The sequence below is a fragment of the Plectropomus leopardus genome, chromosome 10 (assembly GCF_008729295.1).
Source record: "Plectropomus leopardus isolate mb chromosome 10, YSFRI_Pleo_2.0, whole genome shotgun sequence".
NCBI classification, from domain to species: domain Eukaryota; kingdom Metazoa; phylum Chordata; class Actinopteri; order Perciformes; family Serranidae; genus Plectropomus; species Plectropomus leopardus.
Window position 1 is genome coordinate 2,505,996 of NC_056472.1, and position 13,152 is coordinate 2,519,147.

Here is a 13,152-nt window from a genome sequence, read left to right on the forward strand (position 1 = left end):
TGGGTCCTCGCTGACACCATAAATACTTGATAATAGTTCATCTGGAGAAAAGCTGTTCCTCATACTCCTTCCCTTCCTGCACTGACCTCATGCAGGGCTTTTTTCTGCCCTGTGGTCCCTTGTGCGACTGCATTGTCTTCTGGGACCAGTAAATGTATGTTTATGCCACAACTGCAGCTGGGATCGGCATGTTGAGATATAGTGCTTAATATTTGAGCATTGCTTATGGGGATTTTGTACACAATGTTACTGGTATGGTCTTAACAGCTGATCTTGTTTTTTGTTATTTTTCCCTCTGCCTTCTTGAAACATATATGTTTTTTACAATATGTTTATCAAAGGAAACTGTATGTATATTTTTATTCAAACTTAGTGCATCTCTGAAGCAAATTTCTGGAAATTCTTCACAATAACATGTGATTTGTGTGTTTTCAAATACTGCTCAAAAAATGTGATTACATAATTAATGGATCATCAGTTGCTCTCATCCATCCATTTATAATAATACAGTATATTCAAAGTCCATCACAAATATTCAAGTTTTATTCAGTATAATCAAAGGTTATTACATATATTCAGTTTCTTTCTATGTAACCTCAAATTATATTTTATTCTATATACTCAAAATCAATCCAATGTATTCTAGTTTTATTCTATACAATCCTACTTTCAATTGATATATTTAAGGTTTATTTAATATATATTTAAATTTCATTCCATATTTTCATGTTTCATTCCATGTTGTCAAATTAAATTTCATATATTTAAAGTTGTATTCTATATATTCCAGCTTCCATTCTATATGTTCAAAATTCATTCCATATATTCATTCATTTATTTGGATACTCAAGTTTGATCCAATATATAAAAGTTTGATTCTATATATTCTGATTTTCATTCTATATGCTCAAGTTTTAATTTAAATATTCATTTTTTAATATATATATTCCGACTTTTACTTTTTTCTACAAATTCAAGTTTCATTATACATGTTTAAAATGTATTCTATATACTCAAGTTTCATTTCATTCTTTATATTCAGACTTTAATTCTACATATTCAAATTTAATTCTATATATTAAAAGTTCATTCCATAAACTCAAACTTCCCATTGTGTGTGTGTGTGTGTTGCAACCTTTTACTTATTAATTTAATAGGCAACAGATATTCAGAAATGATTACACGTAAGAAAGGTGCAAATGTAACATATCCTTGTTTTGCAAAAAAAAAACATGCCATGGCAACATTTTCTTCAAACTGTGCTGAGAAAAAGCTGCTGTGTGCTGCACTTTATCAGTCGTTAAAAAGTGAACTAAAAGTACAGTACATTTGCAAAACAAACCAGCTAGTCTAGGCATATCCTTAAGTCTTTTTTCTTGTGAAAACAAAAAAATACTTCTTTTTACAGTTATGATCAGGCACAAACCTCACCTTTATGTCTTTTGTAAAATTTTAGAACAATCATTACAACTGCAGTTCTCAGTAACCTTCACTGACCAGTGGATGTTCTCCGGCATCCGAGGATAGTAATGAGCTCATTACAGCTTAACGCACGCCATATTTGAGATCTTAGTTCGACACACTGGTGAGATCAGTGATTCTCCTTGAAATCTATTCTATTATTTTTTTTTCCTTTTAAACAAATTCATTTTTTTTAAATAATTAATTTGTGTCTTCATATTCATATGTACTATGTGGACTCTATGAGCCACTATGGTTATCAAGAGACATGTAACAGTGAGTGGCAGCATGACATGAATGTTTTATTTACTGTAGAAGAAGCAGTAGCAGCAACTGCAACATTAATGTGTTAAAAATCTCACACAGCCTGTATCTCAGCTTCTTTTTTCAAATTTCAAACTTTTCCACTGCAGCTGAGTACTGTAACTTTCTTTGCATTCTGAAACAGTTGTTTTAATGCAAACATAATGCACATTGATTGATGAGCTTCATGTAAAGGCTGCTGGATCCCCAATGGTTTTCATGTGTCTGCAAACAGGTGCTTCTTGCATTTGCAAACACATGCACGAAAGAGTACGCATTCATAATGCAGGACGAAAATGTTCACACACATTCCCTCATTGTCTCTTCTGTCAACAGAGCGGTGCAACTCTGAGCTGACGGCTTTCTGATTAGCAGGTGACCTTTTTACCAAGTGCTTGCAGAGGATGTTCACAATTTTGGGATAATATTGAGTTTCTTTGAGAGGCACGCAAACAAGACAGTTCTGCATCCAATGTTTTCTAAGACATTGCACGCAAAAAAACACACACTCTTTAAATACAAAGTATTAGTCTGCTGCAAAAACAGACCAGACAGGACCAAGCATGTTGTTATTGTACATCGCTGGGCAGCACATTTTGCGTGTACTTGATATCCCACAGCCTGTTGCTTCATCATGTGACCTATAAAAACTGGGAAATTGTATCCATGGCAGTTTTGCAGAATGACTTTCTCGAATCACCTGAAATACTGCCTCATAAAACTACAGAAAAAAAACTGCGATAAATGGGAGGAGTTTTTTTTTTTCATTCATGTGTTTCAATTAGGCTTATTCTATATTTGTAATTTCAATTTGTGCAATTTTAGGGTTAATGGAAACCTGTCTTATGTCATAAAATAACTGAAAACTGCTTGAGTCTGTGTTTATAGTGGTTTTAATCACCTGGTTTGTTTGTTTTGTAGAGGAAGAGACCTCTGTGGATAATTTGGCTCCTTTTTAAAACCTGAATAATTAAAACTTAAGGAGCTCTCACCAGAGGAAGCTTTAGATGGTTGCAATCAACAATTCAAGGCTACACGCCACCAAATCCCTCTAAATCTTATGTGCTTCACCTTTAAGGTTCTGTATAGAGCATTTCCACAACACTTGCCATAAAAAACTCCAGTCTTTCCTTATTGCTGTATGTCATGACCAATATTTGAAACTGTGGTGTTTCCACAAACCTCAGAGCTCTAAAAATATTCGGCTGCCAAACCTTTGTCTCATTTAATCACGTTTAGATTAAAGACACTCTGGTCTCCGCAGCTAACCTTGGTCAGTGGGTACCATTATCACACATCTGTGGAGACATATTGGGGCTTTTTTGAAGAGCAAAAACCACCTCTGTTCTAGCCGCCCTCTGGCTTGTCTGATAATCACAGCTAGAGCATCAAGAAACATGTTTTTTTATGGTCTGACAAAAGCTATAATATATATCCCTGTTGCGCTCTCTGCTCGCAAGGTTTGAACCCAGGGGCACTAAAGTACGGGGAAATATTTATATTCTCGTCAGCAGAGGGGCTGTAACTTACAGCGGGGAAGCTAATTTCACATGCTGAAAGTCCATTCTGAGCCCGGCCCGATCTCCCCACTGCCTCCCTGGCAGATTTCTCATTCCCTCCTCTGCCTCAGTAAGGGCAGCGCTCTCACTCAGGGGGTTGGGGTTATATATGCAAACTTTAATCATTTTTTTCAGCTGAGTGTGACATCCATGTTCTCTCCCTGTGACATGATTTAAGTCACCGCAGCCATTTTTTGCCCTTTTTTTCTGTTTGTGGATGAGTGTGAATGCATTATTCTGTTTCTGCATGTTTTTGTGCTTGAGTGTAGAGCCACTAGCCTGGTTCCACATCCCCTGTTTTATTTTTGGGGGGGGGGGTTTCCTTGGTTGTAAAAAGAAAACAACAGCAACTGAGCCAACAACACGATAACGCTGCATAATTTCCTTTTTTTCTTTAAACTGTGTACTTATTAAATTTTCAATTAACAAATCCTACACATAAAAGGGGATGCTGCTGCATTCAGTTTACAGCTTTTGATACATCAACTTCAGACCAGCTTACTGAACATCACCTCTTTTCTATTATAGTCTGTGCATTTATTCCAGTGTTATGCATGTGCTTTATGAGACTGACTGACATTTACTTGCCCACAATGTCTTCAGCAGTGTTTCTTGGCAATTTATATGTATTTTATATATGGTGTAATAAAAAAAAAATGGAATCTTCTATTTCCATTTTGTTTTACTTAATCCATTAAGTCTGACATTGTGTTCACGTAATGTGTTTGTTAGTGATCTTATTTATTTTTTATTTTACCTTATCTAAAAGCTTATGTTTGCAAGTGACTGATCCACCCTGCCGACATCCTTTTTAAGGAAGACTTGAGCCTGCAATAAAAGGCCCAGCTAGCAACAAATGTCACCCAGGAATGTATTATCAAGTGGCCACATGTGATAGACCAACTGACACAACAGGTTGTCAGTCAACAAAGCATTACTTTAATCTAGAATTATCACTTTGCATTTGTATGCCCCTGCAAACCAGACAAGTTGCACTTGTAGTTTACACCAATGTGTGTGAAAACATGGATGCTTCACACACATCACACAATCAGCACAGTTTCAAAATTAGTGTCACTAATTCAGTATCTGACCAAATGTCTCCCCTCCTATTCCTGAGATATGAGATTGAGTAATGTCCAGAAAAGTGTTTTTGAAGAACATGATGTCACAGTGAAATTGATCTTTGACCTTTTGGATATAAAATGTCAGCACTTTTGAATATTTGTGTGAAATCAAGTCAAAATTATCATTATTGAGTTATGGTTAAAAACATGTTTTGTGACGTCACAGGGACCTTCACTTTTGACTTTTGACCACCAAATTGCAATCAGTCCAAGTGAATGTTTGTGCCAAAAAAATTTCCATGAGGTGTTCTTAAGATCATACATACATTATATCACATTTGCAAGAATGTAACAGACACAAGGTCACGAGGACCTTGAACTTTGACCATCAAAATCTGACCAGTTCATTGTTGAGTCCCAGTGGACAATAAAAAGAAAGTGGCAGACTGGCAACAAATTGGTGGTACATTCAAAAAATGTTCTTTTAAAAAAAGTTTTAACATACAAACAAATCAAAACAAAATCAAAAAACAAATGAACAAATAAATGAGGAAATTAACTGGAAAGAGTGCTTAAAAATTATAAAAACTCTTTAGTTATGATAATTATAGATACAGTTTCCCTACTTTTAAAAACAATAATTTTCTCTACTAATTTCTTGCAATTTGTGCAACATTTCTTACCAAGGTGCTTGTTGCCTTTTTCCCTATGTTTTTTTGTTTGTTTTTGTTTAAATTTTTATTTATTTATTTATTTTAAATCACACCAATATGCTCAGGGTTCAAAGGTTTAAATACTTGTGAAAGGTGTCTCAAACCAGCACAGGAAAAGTGATGTTGCTCCAGATTTCAAAGGGTTAAGTTGCCGCCAGCAGCTTCTGTGCTTATTGAAAATAGCACTGATGGGATGGACTCATCAGGAACCACGAGGAAGCTCAGTTTATTAATCGTAGGATTGTTGGTTTTATCCCCGGCCCCTCCTGTCCAAGTATCACAGTGTCCTTCAGCAAGACATTAAACCCCAAATTGCTCCCAATGTATGTGTGTGAGAGAAAATGTAAGTCCCTTTAGACGGTGTCTGCCAAGTCTATGGAAAATAACCTCGCTTCCAAACCGAAATCAGCTAACACGAACACGATGTCAGACAGAATAATGGAGTGAGAAACAAAATCTGATTACCAGGCTTTGCAGCCACAGAGCACAGAGCAGAATATGTCACTGTGCATTTAACAGCTTTCCTGCATATATACTTCTGTAAACTGATGAAAAATTCAGGAGACAAAGGTAGGTCATCGTGTCACTGGGTGTCAAGGTAGATTCTGCGGTGCCTTCCGGGTGAACTACCTAGATGATTTGATGAGCAGAGGGAGCTCGCAGCCCCAGATGGGAGGGCTTTACCACATCTTTAAACCTGATTTTATTCAGTGTCACTACGATCGCAGCAAAAAATAGACTTTTAAATATCCTGATATTTGCACAACACAACCATTTGTTACTCAGAAGACATTAAATAGTTGAGTATTGTGTGCACGTAGCATTTGACCCCGGTCTGCAAGATAGATTTCTATGGCACCTGATGGAAAAGGCTGATCTTTATAAACTCCCCTGCTACACTGTGGCATTTACTCAGCATCAACACTTGATCTTCATAATGTGTCCATGATGAGGTCACAGCAACCTCTGGCAGATGTGTGTCTGCGCCGGCGCACACTGGGAGCTGAAGACGCCTGCTTGTCACAGCACATTGGAGTCTGAGACTGAACACAGTGTTGCTCTGCATTAATACATGACAGCTAAGGCCCCCTGACACAGCCCTGTACTCGACATAAACATGTGAATGTCCATAATCTGAAGTGACCTGCAAGCTCCTGTCCTCAGACTGTCTGCAGGATTTTTTAGATACAATAAATCTGGAGCAGTTTTCACTCAGGTGAAGTGTATAGAAAACTGTTATCTAACCTTTATTTTATCAGGTGGGTCTGTGGAGAATAAGAGTCTCTCATCCAGGGAGCAAAGTAAAATAGAGTTCACAGCTTTTTCTATGATGACAGATAGCAGGAACCACAGAGAATTAAAGAGTGGCTCTGTTTTGCTGTGTTTCCTGTTCTAATCATCTCTGATGGCATCAGATTATCAGACTCCTTGTAACTTTTTTGGCTAAAAGGCAATGAGCAACCTGGCAAGTAATGTCCCACAAAAAATGTGTAAGTTTTAGGGTTTTTTTAATGTTAGAGAAAAGTGTCCACAAAACTATATTTCTATTAATGTTGTTATTATAAACCACCGGATGGACGCAAGGCACCTGAGAGCATGGCATGATATGCAACAGAACATCGTCAGGTCAAAACGTTGCCAGTAATGAGGTAATATAAAGAGCATGAGGTTGCCTTTATGTAGTCTGAGAGCAGCGGTGGATAAATCCAACAGACCCTGGACTTGTGGGAGTCAATAGGCCTATGTGACAACTTGAGGTTAGAACATGTTGATCATACTCTGGCTTTATGTCACTTTATGCTATGCTTTATGCAAAAAAGTTATTGAGATGGTGCATTTGCTGGCAGTTACTTTAAATTCAACAGATCTGATTGCAGTGCATGGCATTGCAGTGCATTTTTAATTACTATTGACCCATATAACCAAACAGATGCCCACATGAGGAGTTATATAGTTATTAACAGTTATATCAATTAACACTCTTATCTTCTTACGACCATGTGACAATGCCTTATATACGCGCATCAATCTCCAAGGCTTAAAAAGTAATGTCAATGTGGAAGTGCCAAAAAATGCAGTTCCTCCAATGGCCACTTGAGGCTGGCTCCAAAACAGAATCAGTCCCCATAGGCCCTCATGCTGAAATTTCCAACTTTAAAACTCACCTGTTTAATTATTATTAAGCTTAAAGTTATGTACAGCTGAGGGTGAGGAACTTTGAGTGACAGGTGGATGCCTTCAGTTGACAAGTCGCTTCCACAATGTCAAAATTTGTTTGTAGCATAACTGTTGCATAAGCCAGGATTCAAAAGTTGTAGCTGTAGCTTTTATCAGTAAGTTTTCAGTTCATGAAAGGTAATTGTACCATTTTGGTCACCTAGTAAAGCCTTGCTTAGTATTTGGTTGTACTATAATAGCCTTGTCTGTTCAGTTTTTCCACTGAATACATTAAATTTAAATGGTTTTCAGTCTGTTTTCAAAAATTAATACTGCAATGTGCTAACCAAGCTAGCATTAGGGTTATTCCCACCCGCTTGTCCAAATCACCTCTGGCTCCAAAAATCCAAGATGGCGACGGAGGAGTTCACAAACTAATGGGTGACATCACAGTGGTTACACTGATTATTTTATACATTTTTAAGATATTTTTTTTCTTGTAATAAAAAGGAGCTGTGTTGTCTGAAAGTAAAGATCATTAGGTTATTTGTTATTGAAATATGGTCTAATCCAATACAGTGTACATTCAGGATGATAAATGTGAATATGGAACAGAGATCTGTGTTAGATCTAATTTCTCTAAGAAGTGAAGATGATTGGGTGCCCAGTTGAGATCTGGTATTTTTTATCAGTCAGGACAAAAGGTAGTGAGAAAATGACATGCGTATGTTCACTGCGGTTTTCAGTGACTTGCAGCAGAAATCTGCACATGTTCAGCGACTGATTTACTAAGACAGCAGCTCATTACGCAGTCAGCTCCTGCACTGCGGCTGGTACTGAACCTCCAGATGCACTGTGCCAGTGAAGCAGAGCTCATAAACCAAGTTCAGAGGTGGGCTTTCTGTGAGATCACTAACCTCAGAGAGAGGGAGAGGCGAGGGGGTGAGGGGTGGCAGCAGGTTCAGCACATCTGAGCGGAGCAGGTGGAGGTGGAGTATTGTGGAGCATGTTGATATGATGTTAATACTCAACTAAATGCAGCCAAACACACTGTTGCAGTCTGGAGTGATTTTACAGTTAACATTCAGGTCTGATGAACACAAACCACAATTCCCTTTCCACTGTTTGTTTGCATAACAGTAATCACAAGTTGTGTTCATTATAAAATGCGTAATTGCTTCTTGTTTCTAATTATCACTTTAAGTTATAAACAAGCCTATTTAACACACATTTCTCCTCCCTACAACCTTTCTATGGCTCATTGAACCTGGAGTTTTCCCTGTCAAACTGTCCCTGTGTGGTCAAACTCGACTATTTATTTCAGAAGAAAAGTTGATTCACATGTCTTTCGGCTTTCTCTGCTGTCTTTGTCCTTTTTACTTGGAACCACATGTTGATTAAAAAGATTAAATATTAAAAAAAAAAAGATTAAAAAGATTTAAAAAAAAAAAAAGAAATAGAGTTTTTTTGTGTGTGGCAGCTTGGTCAGTGGCTCTACATTTCAAACTGTGACGCATTGCCTACCCTCTAGCATCAGTTTAGGACATATCAGTTTCCGTGTCAAAATTAGCTCCTTACATGCCACAGGATCTTTAAAAAATGAGTTTGTGTTTCCACAGGAAACAAGTTTTGCTACCACAGCTACTTTAGGTTCAGGCAACAAAACTACTTGGTTATGTTTAGAAAAACAAATCTGGTTTGATTTAAATTAAATAGATGGATTTGAATTTGGGAGTTTAGCCAGAGGTGACAGTCAAGGGTTATGCAAGGTCATTTCAGTTTTTTATTTTTTGCTTTAATTATGGATTTATTCTATTATTATATTTGTTTAAACTGTCTTTGAGAATATAAAGAGCTGTGTTGTTAAATTTCAATAATAATCACAAATTTCAATGAAAATCTACTGAAAAAAAAACTGTATTTGCTTGTGTTACACAAGCAAACAAACGTAAATGTGAGCTGTTTTAAGACATTATAAGATGATTTAGAATTAGGCTGTGTTCATCTAACTGGCAGAACCTGTACATTTTCTGTGAAAACAGAAGTGCATTTTAAAAAGACTCAATTTATTTAACACGTGTAAACTGACAAGGGACATCAACAAATGCAGAAGGTGATACCTCACGTCACATATGTAGATGTTGAGCAGCAAGCTGCAATACTTGATGAGTTGTGATGAGAATGTGTGTTCAAATGTCCCGACACAGAAAATAAGAAGACAGTAGGATAATGCGGGCAGAGTGTAGAGTCTTTTTGGATAAATACGCCCCCACACACTGAGAGTGGGTCATCAGTAATGATTTAGATGTATTACTTTTGTTTCAGTATGCCTTTAACGTGATAATGGTGGAAACACCAGGAAAAATAATTGTATAGATACCAAATTAAAGCCATAAAATTCACACAATACTTCACAAAATCATGAGGAATAACAGCATCGGACTTTGCCAACTCCATTACGGCTCACTAAGAGGTGCATAAATAACAACAGATTGAGCTGCGTTTATGATTGCAATGATTGTTTATTCACACAACAAAACATCAAGACTTGAAAACCTCTCAACAGCTTTTGACCTACATGTAGTGTATTTCCCAGCCACTGGGATGAGGGGTAATTATTATATACTAATTAAACTACGCCAAAATATTGTCCTGAGTGAGCTCAAGTGCTGTTTGGAACGTGATGAGACTCAGAGTAAAAGGATAAACATGTTTTAGCTTTCCAAGGCTGCCCACAGGGCTGTAGTCCCAGTACGCACAACACACTCCTCAACTCTCCAAAAATTCTCACGACACATCTGCTTCCAAAGGAGGGTGTCTGTCATCTCTGGGGCTGAGGTTGCCGAGGTGGTCAAAAAGCTCCTCGGTGGCAGGGCCCTGGGGGTGGATGAGGTCCGCCCGGAGTTCCTTAGGGCCCTGGATGTTGTGGGGCTGTCATGGTTGACACGACTCTGCAACATTGCATGGACATGGGGGGCAGTGTCTCTGGACTGGTAGCCCAGGGTGGTGGTCCCTCTTTTTAAGAGGGGGGATCGGAGGGTGTGTTCCAACTATAGGGGGATCACACTCTTCAGCCTCCCTGATAAGGTCTATTCAGGGGTACTGGAGAGGAGGGTCCGCCGGACAGTCATACCCCGGATTCAGGAGGAGCATTGCCGTTTTCGTCCTGGTCGTGGAACTGTGGACCAGCTCTGGACCCTTGGCAGGATCCTTGAGGGTGCATGGGAGTTTGCCCAACCAGTCCACATGTGCTCTGTGGACTTGGAGATAGCATTCAACCGTGTCCCTCGGGAAGTCCTGTGGGGGGTACTCCGGGAATATGGGGTATTAGACCCCCTGATACGGGCTGTCCGTTCCCTGTATGACCGGTGCCGGAGCTTGGTCCGCATTGCCGGCAGTAAGTCAGAATCGTTTCCGGTGAGGGTTGGACTCCGCCAGTGCTGCCCTTTGTCACCGATTCTGTTCAAAACTTTTATGGACAGAATTTCTAGGCACAGCCAGAGTGTTGAGGGTGTCCGGTTTGGTGACCTCAGGATTAGGTCTCTGCTTTTTGCAGATGATGTGGTCCTGTTGGCTTCATCAGGCCGTGACCTCCAGCTCTCACTGGATCGGTTCGCAGCAGAGTTTGAAGCGGCCGGGATGAGAATCAGCACCTCCAAATCCAAGGCCATGGTTCTCAGCCAGAAAAGAGTGGAGGAGTTTACGTACCTCGGGGTCTTGCTCACGAGTGAGGGAAGAATGGAGCTTGAGATCAACAGGCGGATCGGTGCAGCGTCTGCAGTTATGCGGACTCTGCACCGATTTGTCGTGGTGAAGAGGAAGCTGAGCCGAATGTAAAGCTCTTGATTTACCGGTCGATCTTCGTTCCTACTCTCACAGAGTAGCTTTGGGTAATGACCGAAAGAACAAGATCGCGGGTACAAGCGGCTGAAATGAGCTTCCTCCGTAGGGTGGCTGGGCTCTTCCTTAGAGACAGGGTGTGAAGCTCGGTCATCCGGGAGGAGCTTGGAGTAGAGCCGCTGCTCCTCCACGTTGAGAAGAGCCAGATGAGGCGGCCTGAGCATTTCATTAGGATGCCTCCCGGACGCCTCCCTGGTGAGGTGTTCAGGGCACTTCCCCCCGGTAGGAGGCCCCATGGAAGACACAGGACATGATGGACATGTGTCTCAGCTGGCCTGGGAACGCCTCGGGATCCCCCGGGAAGAGCTGGACGAAGTGGCCGGGGAGAGGGAAGTCTGGGCTTCCCTACTTAGGCTGCCGACCCCACGACCCGACTCCAGATAAGAGGAAGAAAATGGATGGATGGGTTTAAAGTACATTATTTTTGGAGAAAACAAGTTATAAATCATATTTATTTTGTTATATGTCATATTTAACTCAGCAAACATTAGCAGCTGTGAATTAGGTGTAAACTCTCTGATTTCGTATTGTCCTTGAACGTGTCCTGCACTGTTTGTAGTTGTTAACAGGAGTAGACAGGTGTCAATCAAAAGGGAAAGTCCGTCACTCCATGTTCCTACCTATTGGTGGTTGCAGGGAGGGACAAGAGATAAATGGGAGAGAAGGAGGAGGCATGTGAACTGTTTTGGAGAGTTAACAGAGAGAGAGACTTGTTTTGAGCTACTACAAAGTGTGTTTTATCTGGTTTATGCTCCAGCTGGTAGTTTGCCTATCGTCACGCTCTGTTTAGCGTGTGTTTGGGACTGTTTTCTGCCGATGGAGCGGGTGTTTTCCAACTGAAGCAGGAGCTAGCTGGGTTTGCAAGGCCGCTGCCATTGTGGAAGAGACGTGGTCTGCCGACCCGCTTCCTGCACGGACAACAGAGGGCGGGCGCGGGGAGCTGCTGGACACCAGGGGTTGCAGAGACAGATGCCAAGAACGTTGTCTCTCCAGGTGTGTGTGTGTGTGGACCCAGCCGGTCATCTTTGCTGTGCTGCTTTGGACAGAGGAACACAGGAGGTATCCCTGCTCAGGAAGAGTTGTTTCCATTCAGCTTAAAGGAGGTACAGTGTATCTTCTCTGCTTCTTCTTTTGAGCTCCAACAAGCATGCCAACATTGGTACCAACAAACTAAACTATGGAATCTTGGGTATTATTATTATTTATCAAATATGAGTAAAAGGGTCAAACTTGATTTCTGTTGAAATATTCACTCATTGAATAAATGAGTTGTTATAAATGTTGAACTGTGTGATTTCATATTTGATGTATGTTTATTATGAATGAGGGGTTAAAGCGTGTTTAAGTGCTTGGGAGTTTCCGTGCCCACATTTACAGTTTAGCTAAATAGTCTGCTAACTGGGCCTCTCTCCACCTTAGGAAGAGTTAGTCTTCATTTGTCGCACTTATGCATTTATGCACTTTCCAAATATCAGTAGACTTCTTACCAACTCACCTCCCATGCTAAGCTATTTTACAGAGTCATCAGAGGTATTAGTACTTTGTAACCTAACTGAGAGTTGTGTACGCTACATCTATAACTGATTAAGTGGTGGTATTTGACATCTTAGGGATGAGAACAGGCTGGGAATTTAGGGGCCGTTTACTCTGGGGCCGTTTACTCTGCAGCAGTTCTCGCATGAAACAATAAACCTTTGTTGTAGTTTGGCCTTTTATTCACATGACAATTGCATTTTGGGGGGCTAAAGATGCAACCTTTTGAAATCTGATTCAAGAGTCCAATCTTTTGAAAATGCAGCCCCTTCTGTCACTGAGTGAACTGGCAATGATCTTGTCAGAACAATGATGTCACGGCCGCACTTTGCACATGTGCGTGGTGTTCTTCTGTTGTGTCTCATTACAAAGTAACACCGCCAACCAGTGTCCTGGTATGCATATTATAGCATTTTTTGTTGTTTTGGGAGATCTGTGTACATGATAATCATTTTCACA